General features: G+C 42.8%; 1 long non-coding RNA gene across 1 annotated transcript; it reads left to right on the top strand.

The window, feature by feature from the left end:
- Positions 1–2193: 2193 nt before the first annotated feature.
- Positions 2194–7678, top strand: LOC310839287. The gene is made up of 4 exons (XR_014561393.1): positions 2194–2559; positions 2891–2994; positions 6726–6871; positions 7512–7678. It is a non-coding gene; the product is annotated as an uncharacterized lncRNA (long non-coding RNA).
- Positions 7679–20888: the final 13210 nt, after the last annotated feature.

Raw genomic sequence — 20888 nt, 5'->3', positions numbered from 1 at the left:
TGGGAATCAGTCCAACACTTCTCACCCTCATGTTCCGGTGGGGCTTGCACGGCCCAAGTCCGGCACCACGGACAAGGACGAAAGAATGGCAAGCCCCTGGATTCCTTTAATGGAATTCCCTTTCCGCATCATTTGGAGGGATAGGCACCTTACCCCTCCAAGCACCAATTTAACCAATGCCTAACCGCCAACCTTACAAGTTGTGACAATTTGCTACGCAGTAGGCAAAAACCAAATGGCAACAGCCAATCAGCCAAATGGCAAAATTCCTACCACGCCCCCGCTCAAAGGCGAACGACCCCATGACAGGCATAGCAAGGGCAATTGAACCCAAGAACCACCCTATAAAAGGGAGGGGGCGGGTGATCCGAAGCAAAACGGCCAAGAGGACGCCTATCGTCTGTCTCCTATATTTATAGACTCTGACCCCTCCTCCGAATTGACAACACTCAAAAATCCCCAGCAACCCAGTTAACCCTTTACAGGCTTGGGTTCCACCAAATTTGACTAGTCATGATGGTGGCCTGTTCCCCCAACCGCAACACGTGCTCTCTGCTAGTGAGAACACGCTTTATGGTTTTTGAGCCAAAATCTCCAAAACGCATTATTGATGGCTCGTCTTCATCTACTTAGCCACCCCACCATTATTTTAAGGTAAAATGCAGCAAGTGATATACCCCCTCAAAAAAGTGAAGCTAGCATGGATTTTGGAGTTTTAGTTGGCCTAATGATGTTGGCATAAACCTAATATGGTGCTGTATTCAACTAACTCTTACTCAGAGCAGACCCATTGAAATTAATTGACCTTTTTCATTGATTGCATTTATATCCTGCCCTTTTCTCCAAGGAGCTCAAAGTGGCATACGTGGTTCTCATCATCTTTTAATTCCAACAACAATCCTGTGAAGTAATTTATGCTGAGAGGCAGCGACTGGTCCAGGGTTACCCAGTGACCAACACTCTAACCCAGGGGTTGGCAACCTAAGGCCCATAGGCCACTAGCGGTCCACGGGGCTCATCTATCCAGCCCATGGTGACCCCTGCCGCCCCCTGCTGCCTGCTGTTACTGGCGTGGTGTGGCACAGTGCAGAGACCAACTTCTGGGTTGATGGCGCCTGTGTGCATGTGCACAGGTGCTCCTCCGACCCCGATGTGTGCTGGAAATAGTGTGTGTGCACGTGTGCGGGATAGAAAAGCGCCCATGCAATGCACACACACTATTTCTGGCACACATCTGGGTCAGAGGAGCGCCAGAAATAGCGTGTGCACATGCGCAAGGGCACTCCCCCACCCAGAAGAGCATGCATGTGCACATGCTCCGGTCCATCCTCCAACGGACAGAGCGTGGACCAGCCCATCGTTCGGTAAGCTAGCCGACCCTTGCTTTAACCACACCACCACAGTGGCTCATCAGAATATTAGTGATGACCATTAATTTCAGTGGATCTACTCTGAGTAAAAGTTAGTTGAATATAACCTATGTATTATGGAGGAAAGTGAATCCATTCTTCTTCTTCTTCCACAAATGCTCGTTGTTTTATTTGTCTGCAATTTGTCCGGCTTAATTCACTCTGGATGACCTCATGTGCCTACAAATTTCATCTGTTTCTGTTAAAAGGAGGAAATGTTAAGATATTTAGATTCCCCTTTAGAGAGTTTCATTTTATAGAAAGTTGCTTGGAACCTGAATTACAGAAGGAAGCAGACAAAAGACATAGCAACTCAGAAACAGAATGGATTTTACCAGTTTTACCGTTCTAGACATTTAGGGAGGAGCCCTTCTATTCATTCAATGCAAGAGGAATCCTGAATCAAAACTCAGTTGAGCAAAGCCTGACCTAGCATTACATTACAGATTATGCAACAGCAGCTGAATTACTGTCAAAAAACTGAAAATTGATACTTTTATTATTACATCCACCCCACAGTTAACAGCTTAGTGTTTCCTCTGCAAATATGATTAATTTTGTTCAGATGACATACAATGACAAAACTCCTTTCTACTCTGAGTTCATGCTTATTTCTACTTGACTTTCTGGTAGGGACAGGTGGAACTGCTGCACTAGGAAAATTAGAATTCAGAACAAGCTGAGTTCCAGTGCACTAGACATTCCACGTACATTGTGAAGTTTTAGGTGGAATCTGCAGTCTAACTGGATTCTGAAATGGCACACAGAGGTACATGGAAATGTCCCCAGACATATGTGCAGAGGGTTTTGATGCACCAAGAGACTACTGTTGAATGTTGTAATACCTCTGGCGTCCACCTTATCCGCTTCAGTTCAATCAGCCCCCCAATAATTTTGAGGCTTCCCAAGTCCAACTAATGCATGGATTCTATAGCACACGACCATGGACCTTTGTTGAAATGGCTTTGGTTGGCTTGCTGTGAGGAAATTTGAGCTCTGCTGAGAAAGCAACATAAAGAAAGTATTAGAAAATACCCACAACAGACAACGGGAACTTTTAAATTATGGGTGATATATCCGTATGTGCATCAGGAGAATTCTGACCATTTGTGAAAAGCCAGCTGCTCTTGTGTGATCCTCTTTTCAATAGGTATCTCAAGGAATTGGTGGTGAGGGGGGAGGGGAGGACAGGACCATAATGGATCTTAAGGGAATTCTCAAGCCATCCATCTCCTGTCATATTTTGTACTAAAAATGTGAAGGGAGGCCGTGAAATCAATTTACTGTTTTGTTTGTTTGTTCAGATTAACCCAATGTCCCAAATAGGTGGTGTCTTCTGGCGAGGTACAGCCAGTTCACCTCAGGTTGTGGTTGAATGTGTTTGTTTGTACTTAGAGAGGGAGAACCTCCGCAAACGAATGGATAAATAAATAAATAAATAAATGTACCAAGTGTAACAACTCACGATATTCATGATTCAGCAGATGGCACTCAGCCTAAGACTCTGCAAGATGCTGCTCGGACGTGCTACTCTTCAGGTTCCTTTGCTGAGGAAGGCCTTAACAGAGGGCAGAGCATCAAAATGGCATGTACATTTTTAAAAACCATGTTTTCTTTGGTCTGTTATGTGGAGTTCAAAATATAGGTGTGTTTACTGTGGGTTAGATTGCTCCGAAGTAGGAGATAGTAGTCATAGTTAAATTACCGGTAGGTATGAGTCAAAATTGCACCCACAACTTCAGCATCCTCACAAATGTTGTGAGGGGATAGGCGTGAATAAGAGTGCAACAACTGCACTTCTCACTGTGGTCAGAAATCTTTTTTTAAAAAAAAATAAACCCAAAAACTATGGCTTCAGAGTGAGGACAGGAAGCATTGTCCGCATTGCCAGTCCTTCATGATGATGTTGTGGGATTCTGTGGTACAAGAAAGGGGCAGACACCACTGACATTGCTGACTGGATCACAAAACAGGCAGTGAAAAGGGGGAGTAAAAGGACATTTTTTAGAAACAGCTCCCACTTGCAAGCCAAAATAACTCTTTTCAGCTCATCTTTAATTCAGAGGTAAACCACAGTTTGGGATGTAAGAAAGCATTGATGTCCGCTCTGCCCTATATTGGTTGCTTGCAGTGCTGTTTCCATTCTGCCGCATTTCAGCTGTCAACAAAAACTATGTGATTCATCTCACTGTCCACTATGACGAAATGTTATGTAATCAATTCTGTGATTAATTCTGTAATTAATTATGTCATCGTTGCTGTATTCCGCAACATTCATTTCAGTGCAAAGCAAGAAAAAGTGCAAATTGGGAGGGAGGGGGAAGAATGTCATCAATTAGGTGTCATTTGCAGACTGAAAACAACAATGGCAGCAAATATTAATCATGTGCATTGTGAACATGCTGTGAATAAATGAGCACTGGCAAATTCCCAATCCCATTTCTGTTTTTTTTGAAATTCTCCAATATCCGTAAACACAAGGAATGCCATGACATGGGACAGTCATATACAGTGGGCACTAATATATCACTGAAAAAAGAGAAAGTGCATCACTCAAAAGCAGACACGTTTGTTTAGATTTTGTGTATGCTCATTCATATGTATAGATTTTTCAAATAATTTTGCAATATAATTTAAATATAAATACAATAAATCACACCAAAATGAGACGTATGTGAGCAGTTGTTGAAAGTACTAACTTCAAGGCCATTACTCTCTCTTCTTGATCATTACACTAAGTTTGGACGAGATAGCCATTCAAATAGAGAATTTCTTCAAATGGAGGACTGTCCTCTCTAAAGTTGGGCACATGGCCGTCCTATGGCAAGATCCATCCTTCCTTCCTTCCTTCCTTCCTTCCTTCCTTCCTTCCTTCCTTTCATCTTTCCCCCGCTCCTGTCCAAATTCACACATTATGTACATATTTAAATGTATTTAAACATTCACTGGGTTTTCTTAACACATTTCCACCAGATACACATTGTGGAATGCATTGTCTCTCCAAATATAGATTTTTCAAATACATTTAACTATTTTCCTTTGAGGCAATAGGTGCGAAAGATAACTAAGCTCCAATCTCCACATTAATCTGAGAGGTGCAAATCGGTTCTGTTTGCACTGAAGTTCACAAAGATCCAATTATTTAAGCATCTCTAATCATGACATAATTTCCAAGCCTTAGTCTTGGGTGAAGGTCTTTATCGGTGCCTCCACTACTTAAATCTGTGCACAATGAAAAGGAGAATTATAGGTCTGAATTTTACCCCGTTTCTGTCCCCCCCCCCTTTTTTTAAATTTGTAAAGGAGGTAAGCTCAATGTGCTTTCCTATTCAACCACTTTATTTTTGGCAAGGTTTGCAAGAAGACTATACTTCAGCAATGTAAGCTTTTCTTCCTGGAGGCACAATACCCAGACAGGAGGAAAAGTAAATCAAGAAGACAAAATAAACACATTTTCTCATGAAGACTGTAAGCCAACTGGAACTTCCAATTAATGTCCCAGAGGCCAGTTGTTTTTAGTATTGAAAAATTCCACATGTAACACAAACATACATACATATTGCCTCAGTGACTGGCAGGCTGTGATAAAATTGAAAACTGTTGAAGATATGGCAATTAACATTGCACTCCTATCCTGGTTTACTCATAAATAAGTCTCATTGACCTCAATGACACACCCAACTAAATGTCAACAGAGCCAGTGAGGTTTCTGAATAAACTTGTATAGGACTGTACTGTTACACAAGTGAGTGTGCATAGGATTCCAGCAGAAAGTGTACTCAAATTCTACATAGCTCTTTTAAATTGGTAAATATTGTGCAAAGCAGTCAAAGAAAATGACGTCTCTGGATGATTGTGACAATATCAAGTCCCCAATCAGCCTTCTTTCTTAATGTGAGAACCTTGCCTGAATCAACTCAGTTCACTTCATAAATTGGGGTACACACAACTTTTATTTTCACCCCTCTCTTTATCCAGAAAAGGCTCACATATATTAAATAAAAACAAGTCCCTGCCCTGCAATAAGAGCATAAGACTAAGCAGAAGATTGAGCTTCTAAAGCCTTGTTGACATGCAAATCCTATGGGTTGAACCCCATAGCTGCCATTTCACTCACAGAGCATTCTTTCATCCCAGGAATACTTCTGCTAACAGGACAGGAAGGGTGGAAGGTTTTCTTTTTCCCCCCTGTTCCTGGTGCAGCCTCACCCCAAAACCTGGAGAGCCCCTCAGTTACCTGGAATAGTCTTTTTTGTGGTGCAGGGACAGTAGCAAGAAGCGGGTAATTCTAGGTATTTGACCTTAGGCAAAGCAAATTTTGATAGATCCCAGCGGGGTTGAGAAAGTGAAGGGTCCCTTTCCTTGCCTCATGGTAAAACAAAATGAACAATCAACGTGGAGATTCCAAAGCACAAGGCAGGAGGCTAGGATGGTAGCCTGAGACCTCTACATTTCTCTGTGTGAGAATTATAGCCAGGTCTGGCTTTAGGTTTGATGAGGTCCTAAGCTACTGAAGGTAATGGGGCCCTTTATACAGTCATACCTCGGGTTGAATGCGCTTCGGGTTGAGCGTGTTCGAGTTGCGCTCCGCGGCAACCCAAAAGGAACGGAGCGCGTTACTTCTGGGTTTCGCCACTTGCGCATGCGCAGACACTCAAAATGACGTCACGTGCATGCGCAGAAGCGGCGAAAAGCAACGCACGCATGCGCAGATGTGTCGTCGCTAGTTACGTTTGCTTCTAGATACGAACGGGGCTCCAGAACGGATCCTGTTCATATCCAGAGGTACCACTGTATGTCCAGCTGTCCTTTGTCAACAACAAATAGTCACTGTTTTTTGTGTTGAATATATGCTGTATGGTAATTTATGGACCAAATAGGTATCTAAAGCCATTTGCACATAACAATATATATATATTTTCTATTGATATAGAAATGAGCAAACCAGTGATATTTTAAGGAGCAGGCTAGCAGGTGGGGCCCATTACTTACATCACAGAAGCCTACACAACACAAAACACTGTTGCTGTATGTAGGTTTTATTTGTTTTTTATCTTATATTTTGGAAATGTACATCCAGGTTGTTTTTTCTTTAAAAAAATTTTGGGGGCCCGAGAGAGTAGGGCCCTAAGCTAAAGCTTGTTTAGCTTCCACATAAATCTGGCACTGATTATAGCCAATGCTTAATTCAGTTGCATATGGATCCAGGGCTGGTCCTACTATTAAGCAGTGAAATGGCAGCCTCAGGCTGAGTGTCATGAAAAGAAAGCAAATGCTTAGTTATTTGATGTATTATCATTGGAATTTTACTGCCAGGGAGAAGGAAAGAGGTGTTTCTGGGATTTTCTGTCTCAAGTGCCAAAATAACTTGGCTGGCCTTGGTTACAGTTGACTAGGGGATGGGTGTCATTTGTTCCTTCACCTCAAGCAACCTAATGGGTCAGCCTGCATGGATATAGCAGGTAAGATATAAACCAAGTGTAGTGATATATCGAGGAGTTTCTTTATTGAAAATAATCAGGGCTTTTCCCCGCAGCCAGAACTCACCAGAACTCAGTTCCAGCACCTCTCAGGTGGGTGCTGTTGCCATGATAAGAGAGCAAGGGTGAGTTCTGGCATCTCTTTTTCGAGAAAAATAACACTACAGGGCTTTTTTCAACCAGAACTCAGTTCTGGCATCTCTCAGGTGGGTCCCATTGCCATTATAAGAGAACAAGGGAGGCATTCGTGGTGAGTTCCGGCATCTCTTTTTCTAGAAAAATAGCACTGCAAGTAACGCAAAGTGTGTATATTTGGTACTTTAAATATGTTCCACTTTTTGACTGTGATCTTCTTAAGGAAGGCAACCAAAGTAGCCGCATGGATGCAATCGTAACTTGGCGTGCTGCAAACTGAGAGACCTTGTCTCTTTACATGGCCATGTGAAAGAAAAGGCAAAGAGGCAAGACCTGCGCTGCTTCTTTTCCTCAGTAGCTGAAATTGAGTTTGAAGTCCAAGTTATGCAACAACATAGCATTGTCTCATTTTATTAGGGCCACTGGTTTCTGGAGGTCTTGGCATGGTTTTTCTCTCAATTAACACACTTCTCTTCTTTCTCCACAGAATCCTTCCTGCTGTTTTGCATTGTAATAAAATGCCATCTTGCAAGCTCCACGCTAGATTTCAGTTTGGGCGACTGTGCTCTGTTTCATAACTGAAAGGGGATTTTTTTTTTAAGAGAGAGAGAGAGGACTGAAATTTGCAAAGAGCAAATAAAAAAGAGAAATCAGTCTGAATTTGTGCTAATTGGTTCTGAAGAAGAAGAAAAAACACTGCATCTATATCTTTTAAAAGGAAAGAAAGCAGTCAGCAACAGAAGCCAGACAGTAGCTGTGTCTTTTGGCAGCAGGAGTAATCTAATAAAACATTCACCTTTCAAAAAAAGAAAAAGAAAAAAGTCTCAGTCCAACAACCTCTGGACACTGGTACGTCATCCCGGCAAGAAATATATTCCACTCTTGGTTTGTGTTTCTTGGACCAATGTAGCTTAGGATGGTTGTTATCCCAAGACCATGCCACCAGAGTTGGAATTAATAATATAAACCAGAAGCGTGAGCTCTGATTGACAGGCTTGATTCTCTTAATACCCCGTAGTGGGTCTTCTACCACGGTCAGAAGTTAAAATTTATTTTGACAAGCTTTCTGCTGGTTATGGAGGCTAGAAGCTTTATGCAGGAGTGTCCCATGATTAAATATCTAGCATAGATTATCAACAAAACTCAAAAGGAAAAGGCAACTTAAGGCTTCTTGATGACAAACTAGATCCTGCAGAGCCTAGAACTTGGTTTTAATTAAGTTATTACCTCTCTTAATAGGAAGGAGCTGTGCCTTTGTCCCTGCACAAGCTGGCAGACAGTAAATACACATGGAATGTCAGCAGCTTGCTTAAACGGAGGCTGTTTTATGGAATGCTGAAACAAATATGTGGAGATTTCCTTGCCCACGAACAATACTTGCCGGTTTTTGTTTGACTGGATGGTAGTGAAATACAGAGTTTCTCAGGGCCACTCATCAGAGCTGGCCCAAGACATTTTTTCCGCCTGAGGTAGAGCAACATGTGGCACCCCCACTCCCCAAAACTGTCATAGGAACCTAGAATGATCCTGTTACGTTGCCACCTGAAGCAGAAAATCCTGCAAGCATTTTCCCCACCCCTGGCAGTAAAAATACAATGGGAATAAATTAAATAGCTAAAAATTGCTGCCTTTTATGGACACCCATGGTGCCTGTGATGATGACTGCTTGGTGGCAGAACCAGCCTCATCCGTCATAAGAAATCTGAGAGGTAAGGTGAGGCTGTGTTAAGAAGAGTAATGGTAGAGAAAAGGCATGTCTGGCCCTTCCACGAGGCAAGATGAACCAACAAACACACCTGTGGGATCTGATGGCAGATGTTTTGGGTCCAGTCAGCCACTCCACTCTGCAAATGCCTGGATCTCCAGCTAGCTGGTCACCTACCTTGCCTGTCTCCTCCAATGAAAACTAAACCTGAGCATTCTTTCTCCACCTCCTGTTTTATTGGTTTGGAAGGAGAAGAGCAGGAAGTGTTGAAAGAGTGGCAGGAACAGGCAGGAAGGGAAACAGTGGGGTAGCACAGGAAACACAGCTCCTTCTGTCTGCTGCTTTTGCTTGAGTGCTAACCTGCATAAGAGGGTCCCAGCCCAGCAGCAGAGAAAGAATGGCAAAGTGTGTGTGTGTGTGTGTGTGTGTGTGTGTGTGTGTGTGTGTGTCCTCGGAGGTAGGTAAAGGGACCACTGATCATTAGGTCCAGTCGTGACTGACTCTGGGGTTGCGGCGCTCATCTCGCTTTATTGGCCGAGGGAGCTGGTGTACAGCTTCTGGGTCATGTGGCCCGCATGACTAAGCCGCTTCTGGCAAACCAGAGCAGCACATGGAAATGCCATTTACCTTCCCACCAGAGCGGTACCTATTTATCTACTTGCACTTTGATGTGCTTTCGAACTGCTAGGTTGGCAGGAGCAGGAACCGAGCAACGGGAGCTCACCCCATCGTGGGGATTCGAACCGCCAACCTTCTGATCGGCAAATCCTAGGCTCTGTAGTTTAACCCACAGCACCACCCATGTCCCTAGGAGGTAGATTAAAGTGCAGAATTCAGCAGTCAGCTTGCTCACCAGGGCAAGACAGCTTGAGCATTTCACATTGAGCCTAGCTTGACTGCACTGGCTGTCAATTAGTTTCTGGGCCCAATTCAAAATACTGGTTTTGACCTATAAAGCCTTAAACAGCTCAGGATTGCAATACCTCAAGGGCCACCTCTGTCCATATGAACCTACCCAGACCCTGAGATCATCGCCTGAGGCCCTTCTTCATGTCCCTCCTATATAGCTAAAAGAAAATGACTGCCTTGGTTTCTTCCATCTGTCTGTCTGGTCGTTTTAGCTGTACAGTGGTGCCCCGCAAGACGAACGCCTCACAAGACGGAAAACCCGCTAGACGAAAGGGTTTTCCGTTTTGGAGGTGCTTCGCAAAACAAATTTCCCTATGGGCTTGCTTCGCAAGACGAAAATGTCTTGCGAGTTCCTGCGGGTTTTTTCCCCTTCCCCCCCTTGTCCTAAGCCCTAAGCCGCTTATCAGCTGATCCGCTAAAAGCCGCTAAACCGCTAATAGTGCTAATCCGCTAAGCTGTCAATGGGCTTGCTTCGCAAGACGAAAAAACCGCTATACGAAGAGCCTCACAGAACGGATTAATTTCGTCTTGCGAGGCACCACTGTATCTAGTTTTGAAATTGTTTGGTGGGTCTTTGGACTGCAATAAAGTTTTGATTTGATTTGATATGAGAGGTCCGGAAGGAGGCAACATGAGAATGGGCCTTTTCTGCAGTGGCTCCCTGTTTGTGAAATGGTCTCCACAGGGAGGTTCGGTTGGTGCCTTCGTTATACCACTTTAGGTGCCAGGCAAAAATGTTCCTCTTTAACCAGACTCTGGGCTGAATGGCATCTGGTGTACTTTTAAAATGTGTTGGGGGGGGCATCACTGGTTATTTTTATTTTTATTTTTATTATGTATTTTGTGTTCTATATTGTGTTTTTATGTTGTAAACCACCCTGAGACCTGTGAGTATACAGCAGTATACTACTACTACTACTACTACTACTACTACTACTAATAATAATAATAATAATAATAACTGGCCCAAGGTCACTCAGTGTGGACAATATTGGCACCAGGATCATTTCATTTTTAAGAATTCTGGAATGACAGCCAGTGTCATTTCCAGAAACAGTATTCCTGAGGAAAACAGCATGGGCAGGAGGTACTTTTAAAGCTGTGATAAGGCGGGGGGTGGGGGATTGTCAAAAAGATGAAGAAAAACCTCCAGCCACCTAATATGTAAAGGTGCGATCAAATAGCAAATCGCATACATTTACAGGAGACAACCGGTGGAGTACATGCAGCACACCTTGAATAAATGCCTTTTCTGAAAAACTGCAAATGTAATTAGTAGTATAGCTCAAACATATCCAGGAGATTTTACATGTGCTATAGTATCCCCCCCCCCAAAAAAATAAAAACTTATCTATTTATTTCAACAGACTGCACAGTCATTTATCTTGATCCCACCAGTTAAATCTATTGGGAAGCACAAATATATTTATTAATACGTGTGTATAGTTTTATTAGGCCACTCTGTAACTGGATTTCTCCGAGCAAATTCGCGAAGTCAGCCATGGAAGCCCTACTACTACTACTACTACTAATAATAATAATAATAATAATTTATTTGTACCCTGCCCATCTGGCTTGGTTTCCCCAGCTACTCTGGGTGGCTTCCAACAAAGATTAAAAATACATTAAAATGTCAAACATTAAAAACTTCCCTGAAAGTAGCTGGTGAATCTTTTGCTTTTAATACAGGAAAGATATCAGAGTTGTTTTGGGCACTACCTATCTGCACACAAACACACTCAGTCATGTGAGCAAATGTTATCTTAGCATCTCCTTACCCTTTGGGCCCATGTATGCAGACAGAAATCCAAAATACGATGTGTCTTTGGAAAGCACATTTCCTCCTTCTTGTCCCCTAGATTTCATCTTGAACTCATTTATGTTTGACTCTTGCATGCTGATGTCTTTGACACCCCAATGGTGAGATTTCAAAGCCCCGTTCCCCTCCTCCCCTTTTATCTGTAGCTGAATGAGACATCTTAGTAAGCAGGAGAGATAAAGACGGAAGCTGCACAGTCTGGAAGCCGCACAGGCACGGCCAGCTGTGAAGAAAACCTGTTGAAGTTTCACAGGCAGCTCATCTGGCTGCAAGCAACTGCAATGGATCACTTTTTAATAATTATTTTGAAAGGGTATCAGTGGAGGGGAATAAATGGCTGTCAAAACAGCTGAATATCTTTTCTCTCTCCTTCTCTCTCTCTCTCACCCAACCACCCAATCTCAGTCTTATTTCCCTATCAAGTTATTTTTGGTTCTTAAAATTGTGTTCAAAATATAAATGAGTGGTACATTTAAATAGGGGCATTTTAGATAGGGGCATTTTAAAGTGCCTATATCACTGATGAAGTAGCTTCCAGTAAGTCATGCCACAGTGAACTAGTTAGCCACTACGATATTGGAACGAATAATGTATGTGCATGTATTCATTCTTTATTTTTATTTTTTTTTAATCATTTTTGTTAAGTTTTCCATTTTAACAATCCAATCAAATCACATTAAGTATTCCAAATTATACATATACATATCAATTAATCCAAATATTCTGCCGAATTATTAATTTTTTATTGGGACTTCCCATGCTTCAAATTCAGGGGAGCTCTGATCACCTCATATCTCTACTGCTTTAATAGTCATTTCTAATAGTTCCTTTAAATCTTCCTGTTGTTTTCCTTCTTTCACGGCCTCTGAGTTGTTTCCTCAAGTGAGTTGAAATAAAATGATGTGTTTCTGTATGGATTTTATGTATATGTGTGCTGGTCCTGGGGAGGGTACCGTGCGACGTGGTCTGAGTCCAGTCCTCGGTCAAGGGTCTGGAGGCTGTCCATCAAGGGCAAAGCAGGGTCCAAGGCAAAGAGCTGGGAGTGGTCAGGAACTCCAGAAGAGCAGGTCAGGGTGCTGGCAGGAACAGGTTTCCAGCGACGTTGCTCCCGCAACCTGGGACAGGGCTGACTGGCCTTTATCTCCTCTGAGGCCTAGGGCGGTCCCAGCCCACAGGTGACTCACCTCCCCTGGCCTTAAGGCGAGCACTCCTCCTGAGAGAACCCAGTTCCCTCTGCCTCTCTGCCCTGAGCCTCTGCAGCTCAGGAGAGGCTGGAGGGTTACTGGACCCAGAGGCAACCTCACCTCCCCCTGACAGGGCTGGGACAGGAGCACCTGCAGGCAATGGGTCCTCAATCACCTCCTGAGCCAGAGCAGATTCAGCTGGTGTCTGCTCCTGAGGATCCAGCACAGGTGAGAGCCCTTCAGATTCAAGCCCCTGCCCCGGGTCAGCCAGCCCTGGAGGCGGGGGCTCCTGTGCAGGCTGGGATTCCCCTGATTCAGCCTCTGAATCAGATTCCCAAGCCATCACAGTATGATACCCCTCTGTCCATTGCAGCATCTCCTCACACGCTGGTATTTCTGCCGAATCAATCCAAAAGTCTTTTTGCTGCTGGCAGTATTCATTCTTTAAGATCAACCAGGTACAACTATTTCAAGTGGTACCTCTAGTTGTGGACACAATCCGTTCCAGGGTGCCGTTCGCACCCCAAAAGTCTGCAACTAGAGTGATGCTTCTGCACAAGTGCGGAGCACAACAGAGCACTTCTGCGCAAGCGTGAAGCGTGCAGAATGCTTCTGTGCATGCGCAAAGCCTTTTGCATGCTTCTGCGCACGCACGCGGCAAAACCCGGAAGTATACACTTCTGGGTCTGCCACGTTCGCAACCCGGAAAGCCACAATGTGAAGCAAACTCAACAAGAGGTATGACTGTATAGAACAATATGAAAAACAAGTTTTAAAATCATCCTAAAGCTCAATAGCAAAAAAAGAAGAACACCAGCAGGCAAGAAAGAAAGGTTGAAGCCAAATAGCAGGCCTTTAAAAAAACACCTGCCCACCCACCGACAAAGGAATAAGAACCATTTTACTTGGCAATCATATCATTCTTGGACTCTGCAGACTTCGCTGCCTAGTGGTAGGTATGAAGAACTGTTGGTCTCGTTTGTATGGCTCCACCTCTTCTTCAAGAGAAAGCTTCTGAGCATCTACTTCAAATCCCTTTATCCCTTGATAGGGATGGATCTTTCCATTTCAGATAGGATCTGGAAGGATCTGTCACTTTGGGGCCTATAAGTTTCTCATTTTCCCCCATCTTAAATTCAGTTTTCCAAATTTCTGCAGCAATTTGCAATAATAATAATAATAATAAATCCTTGTGAAAACTCATTTTGGTGTGAATTTCTCCTAATAAATCTTTTTTATGCAGTTTTTAACTAATGCACACTTTTTTGTATGTTATTTTCACTACTGTGCTCATTTTTATGCACACTTTCCGCTAATAGAAGCATTTTTGTAAACCTAGTTTAATTGACCAACTGCATCACAAAATTCGGAAAAGTGTGAATTTTTGGAGGATAGCTGTGTTTCAGTTCTCATATGGTTTTAGAAAATATGAATTTTATCACCACCCCTTATTGTTATATTTTATCTAGTTTTGTGCACAAGAAGATCTCGCATTATTTTGTACAAAAAAACCTCGTCTGTACAATGTGAGGACATTTCTCTCTAGGTAATTGGCTCAGGCATCCAATTTTGTCACCTACATGCATGAAGCACCTAGGAGGGTAAACAGAAGAGAAGTTTAAATGAGGCAGATTCTGATTCTGTGAGGAAATGAGTCTTACCTTTTTCCTAGATTCTTCAGCCCCCAATTCAGGATAAAGCAGCTTTGATGTCTGGGGAGGGACCTGCTGGATGTTTTCCAGCCTTAGAACCCTGTCAAGAGAATACAGAAGAAAGAGTATTTAGTCGATTCAGAATTCACTGTATATGCTCAAAAAGAACCTGGTCAACTATCTATGTAGAAGTGAATTCCATAGAGCTCAATGAGACTTACCCCCTCAAGTAAAATATAATATATACCATACTTTTCTGTCTATAAGACGCCCCCGTGTATAAGTTGCCCCCTATTTTGGGGGACTCAAATTTAAGAAAATGGGGGGAAGGTGGTTGAGCTTTTTTTAGGGGGTGTTACCGAAAATTGCTCACCCTCACGCATCGCTAAATCCACCTACCATCTGTCCCATCGCCAATCACCTGCCCAACTGCCGGAGCAACGCCACCCATTGATGCAGCAACCAGGAACACACACAATAGCCACTGACAGCCTCGCCAGCAACCAATCAAACGTCCACCCTGTGCACTACTCATGTATAAGATGACCCCCACCTTTTAGCATGATTTTAAAAGAAAATAACATAGTCTTATACACTGAAAAGTATGGCATTTCTCTTCCTCTTTTGCACAGAGAGCAAGCTTTGAAAAAACAGTGAATTAAAGATAAGTTCATGGCCATTTATGAACATGTAGAGACAGGGAAAGAGCCTACATGCTGTTCCCATTACTCATGCCACCGTCCCAGCATACTGGCTAGGCTACTCCTTCACTAAACTCCTGGATTTCAGCAGTGAAATTCCAGCAGGGATAAAGTATGTTATGAGGAAGCACAGGGACATCAACTGCTGCCTCATTTCCACTTCCAGATAGGGGAAACAGATGAAGGAAATTTTGTGAAGGGGACTAAGAGCACTCTGGAAATCTCCAGCAAGACGAGATGTGGATCAACCACTCAACCACATATCCTTCCCTGTCTAAGGGCCCATTTTCATTGTGGATGTTTTGAAGCAAAACCATATGCATGATAATATAGTCAACCAATCCTGGAATCTGGCTATTGCCCATGCAACTACTGTTTGAATAAACAGGAATACAAAGTAAATAGAGTTACCATTCTGGTACTCTTACCTGGCACTGTGTTTTGTTTTGAAGAAAACATTCAAGCGCTTAAGTGGCTGATGGGGCTTGCTCTAGGTTTTCTTTTATTTGCAACTTGTACCCAGCTGTATAATGGGTTTTTATTCAACTACATAATACTCAGAATAGATCTAATGAAATTAATGAACCTAAGTTGCCCATATGTCTATTAATTTCAGTGGGCCTAAGTATGACCAAGGGACGCGGGTGGCGCTGTGGGTAAAAGCCTCAGCGCCTAGGGCTTGCCGATCGAAAGGTTGGCGGTTCGAATCCCCGCGGCGGGGTGCACTCCCGTTGCTCGGTCCCAGCACCTGCCAACCTAGCAGTTCGAAAGCACCCCTGGGTGCAAGTAGATAAATAGGGACCGCTTATTGGCGGGAAGGTAAACGGCATTTCTGTGTGCTGCACTGGCTCGTCAGATGCAGCTTTGTCACGCTGGCCACGTGACCCGGAAGTGTCTCCGGACAGCGCTGGCCCCCGGCCTCTTAAGTAAGATGGGCGCACAACCCTAGAGTCTGTCAAGACTGGCCCGTACGGGCAGGGGTACCTTTACCTTTACCTTTAAGTATGACCAACTCTAGCTATAACCCATTAATTATCATGGTGCATGGTTTTTCCATTTGGGCTGCATCACATGTTTAAATTACAACAGTGTTCATGGTGTTTATTTGTTTTAGGGTCTTGTTGGACGTCAGTTAAGGTGCCTTCATTCTATGAAAAATAATATGATACTAAGGGGTAGATGATAGATAGATGATAGATAGATAGATAGATAGATGATAGATGATAGATAGATAGATAGATAGATAGATAGATAGATAGATAGATAGATGATAGATGATAGATGATAGATAGATAGATGATAGATAGTTGAGATTTACCATTGTTAATTGGTTGATGGATCAGTTTTGAAATTGGATAAACTGAAATGTAAATACAGCAAATTTCCTGAAATCAGACCTCACAAGTGATCCAAAACAGTGAGCTGGGGGCGGGGGGAGAGCCATATATAACAATGAGACCATACCTCCTGGAACTTCCTAAGACTTTGGGAAGTATTGGGGAACCACCTCCTTTTTCCTAATGAGTTGAAATAAGACCTTAAAGATACTCTAAGCACTGGATGTTAACTTACATTTTGTGCAATGGAAATTCTACCCTATGTGAATTTTTGTCGCTGTTTGGAAAAAAGAAAGAAAACTGGTTTGCTTCTGCCCTGACTGCTGCCTATCATGTGGTTTGCTCAGATTTTCACTTGGCACAGAGTCCCCCTTCATAAAATCAATAACGGACAGCCTCTGGGTGGATGCATCTGTGGCCACGAGCTGCACACAAGGACTCTAACATAACCCCTGTTCCAATCATGCTGCCAAACCGAGGCCATTTCACGAGCCATTAGATGTGACAATAAGGATGTATGGCCCCCAAAGGAGCTCTGAGAGTTAAGTTTCTCAGAGCATGGAAAATCAGATGGGCCTGTCTCAAATAAGCTGCCTATCTGGGTAACATCAAGGGTTCCCCCAATGTTCTGTAATGTGGCTGATAGTTTGCATGCCTGAAAACTGCATAGGAATGCAATATTTCCTACTCGATGTGTGGTTTGTTCCCTCTGCTCCAGCTGTATTTTCCTTGTCATGTTCTTGAATTCTGACACCATTTAGAACAAGCCGGTTATAGCTGTAGAAAATGCATATTCCTTAGATTTTATTTTTTTTCAAGGAGCGCATTGCATCAAAAGAGAGAGAGAAATGGAAAAAGATTTCGGATCTATTGGCAAGTTTCACCTTTTATAACATCTCGTTTTATCAAGGGGTGGTTGGGTGAGTGGAGAGTGGAAGGACGGGCTTGGCTTGGTTTGGCATCAGCGTAGGAATAAGAACATAAAAACCTCCACTGATTGTCACAGAGGAAGAGAGAAAGAATGATGACAACATTACTGTCAGTAGCTCACCGCACACTGTAAATTAAAGTTGGCGGTAGGCACCTAAGCATCATTTCTGTCTGATTCATTTAAGGAACACAGTAACTATACTTAGGTGCACTGTCTGTTTATTTTGCTCTTCAGATTCCTTTCTCAGAAGCACATAGAGACATAAAGACACTCAACACATCTGGCAAAATATAAACCGTACTTAAATCTGAAAAAAAAAATCCTCTTATTCTGAACATACAGTCAGCCTACATCATATTCCAAAAAGTCTGCAAAATTTTCTTTATTTTTATTTTTTAAAAAACCTGCACCTATATACAGAAGTCATATTTGTTCAGCATAATATATTCTGCTGTTGGTTGGCAAATGACACATCACTTGGTTTCCAGTAAGATGCAAACGCCTATGTCCATGCACGCATTCCAGGGCTTTGATGAATGCAGTATCAAGTAATAACACACGTGTGTGCTTCACCAGTTGGTAGAGCATCAGACTCTTAATTTCAGGGTCACGGGTTTGAGCCCCACGTTGGGCAAAAATATTCATGCATTGAATGGGGTTGGATTACATGGCCCTTGTGGTCCTTTCCAGCTCAGCAATTCTGTGATCACAGACACACGTCATGTAATGTCTGTTTTCTAAATCAACTAATTCAAGATTGTTATACTCCACTCGTCCTCAAATCTGGAATTCAGGGTAGCTGAACACTGAGGTCCTCCTCCGAGGGCCTTCTGGTGGTTCCCTCATTGCGAGAAGTGAGGTCAAAGGGAACCAGGCAGAGCGCCTTCTTGGTAGTGGCGCCCACCCTGTGGAACGCCCTCCCATCAGATGTCAAGGCAATAAACAACTATCTGACTTTTAGAAGACATCTGAAGGAAACCCTGTTTAGGGAAGTTTTTAATGTTTGATGTTTTATTGTGTTTAAAATATTTTGCTGGTAGCTGCCCAGAGTAGCTGGGGAAACCTAGCCAAATGGGTGGGGTAATAATAATAATAATAATAATAATAATAATAATAAAAAAAAACACATACAATATATTACATCACTTAAAGACATAACAACAGGAAAATATAACAATCAGTAAAGCCACACCTTAATAAAGTGAGAAATGTCTGGGTAATGCTGTTTCAGTTTTGGTTTTGGTTTTTTTCCTAAAAAAAATATTAGTTTTCCAAATTTATAACAAATTCAATTTTGGTTTTGGTTTTGGTTTGGGCACTGGCAGAGAAAGGAGGGTGCAGTGAGAGCAGCCCGCCCCAGGTGTCATCTCTGAGGGGAGGTGACATCGTAGTGCCATCCCCTGGGACACTCGCCGTGGATGGCGTCCACCACCCTGCCCCCCATGGGTCATGTGGATCTGGTAGATTTGCATGGGAATATGAACTGGAAAGATCCCACCTCACTCCACATTGCTACCGTATTTTGCTGGTGGCAGTCACGTGCCCTGGGATTCAAACGTCCTTGAACACAATGGAACTTCAATTGGAGTAAACAGCCATGGTCTTGCAATGCTCATTCCAGTGTAGGCCACAAGACTTTCCTTGCATGGCCAATCACTTGCGCTGGGCTGGGGCCAGTGTCTTGTTGACAAGGCTCAAGAAGCTCTCTTCCCTCCCTGTCCCCGCCAGCCACAGTGGCATTGTCATAGAGCTGTGGGCAACTTTGTCTTCCCTTGCTAAGTTCAAAGAGTGCTGCCTCATGCCGTTGATCTCTTTTATTTATTTTGAGCCCTAAAATGAGACTGACCACAGAATGAAGAGAAGGACGCCTATCTGGCAGCGAGTCTAGGAAAACGCTGGAAAGTTCTTCTTGTTATTCTTTGAGTCTGATGTTAACACAATATTTCTGGACGATGTGATTCTAAGGAACAGCACCAGTGGCCACTAGCTGGGCGTCTGCCCTGCTTGAAACAAGCAGCTGCACATTTCACATCCTGTCCAGAGAAGGCTGCTGTAATAGCCTGTGAAACGCAAAGTTTGCATTGAATAAATCTTTACTTGACCAGACAAAACGTGGGTCTGCAGGGTGATTCCACAGTAGACCTGCCCTTTCACTTCCTTTCCGATTTAGTAGACTTTCTGAGCGTACTTATACATCGGGAGCAATACAGCTGGACTGTTTAAATAAGAAGGAAAACTCAACATTTTAAATAAGGAAACCTCAGTGCCTAGTGCTTTTTGTTTTTTTAATGACCCAGGCTGCTGGGAAGCCACACCTCCTGACCTCAAAATTCTGCTTCTTAAAACTGAGAGCTGTCAAGGCAGAATAGATTAATGGGATGGTCAGACCCTGGACTGTAACACTTCGGTGTGTGTATTTTTGAATGTTCCCTGACATAAAAGGCTCCCTGCACAGAATAAGCTAGAACATTAGGGAGATCTATACTAAAATATTATCTTACGATGTGCTAATTTACTGCATGCAAGAAGGATATTGTTGTTTCAATGCGGGAAGTGTTCAAAAAAATTGGGCACAGGCCACGACTTAAAGTGAGACAGTCATAGGAAAACTGTGTAAGCATCTTGGCTTGGTTTCTGCACATGGGAAATATATTTGTGAATCGGTTTTCTCACTAGATGGCATTCACACTAGAGCTGCAATCTGAAGCATAATGTCCAAGTTCAGGTGTGAAAATACCATTTCCCCCCCTCTGAACTTGCAAGTTTTATATGTGAATTTAATTAAAGCAGGCTAGCAGGGATAGCTCCAGGTTTGAGGTTATCGAAAAGGTCCCCCTGGTATCTCCGCAGCTCCAGGCATACCTGGCAACAGTATCTACATCTGGGAAGTCTAGGGCATTATGGGAAATTCAAAATGGTGGGCGGCTTTCCAGATACAGTGATAGCTAATGTTGTTGCTCTCCAAATGTTGGTGACTGAGAGTCCAAAACATCTAGTGGGCTCCACATTGGCTACTCCTATTTCTATGTTATACAAATCTAAATGCTGTTAAAGGATTTGTCTTCAGTCTCATAGACTAAGAAATTCTGAATCGAAACAGACAAGTATACGTGAATCCAAAAAAACTAAGAATGATTAATCAGGATCATAAAAACCATAATTTGTTCTACTCAGCTTTGTTTGCCTTTCATTAAGGCATCATTTGATACACATCCTCAACAGAATTGTTTTAAGAAACCATAGCAAGAAAAATAGTGAAGTCACAAAGGATTTTATCTTCAATATTCTTAAAATGTGCCAAATATTTTACAAGAGTCTTTTAATTCAGAAAATAATTTAACTAAAGCACTTTGATTTTGAAGCTTGGATAGCTGTTATCTCCTGAAAATTCTAATTACAGACACTTCTCAATTTTCCTTTCAACTGTGACAAAAAATGTAGTAATCTGCTGCAGATGGGTTATTCCTCTTAGAAAGGAAGAGGCTACCCTACATCATTCCGGTGCAACAAATGTAGTGTAAAGACTCGGCATATGCAGAGATGCTTAAATGAGATGCAAGCTTTGTGAGCCATTACATAGGGATGTAGGAGAAGCTCAGTCTGGTTCACATTTTAATGTGAAACAT

The sequence above is a fragment of the Podarcis gaigeae genome, assembly GCF_964106915.1.
Source record: "Podarcis gaigeae genome assembly, chromosome: 2".
Taxonomy (NCBI): domain Eukaryota; kingdom Metazoa; phylum Chordata; class Lepidosauria; order Squamata; family Lacertidae; genus Podarcis; species Podarcis gaigeae.
Note: the sequence above shows the minus strand (reverse complement) of the source record. Positions and strands in the feature narration are given on the sequence as shown.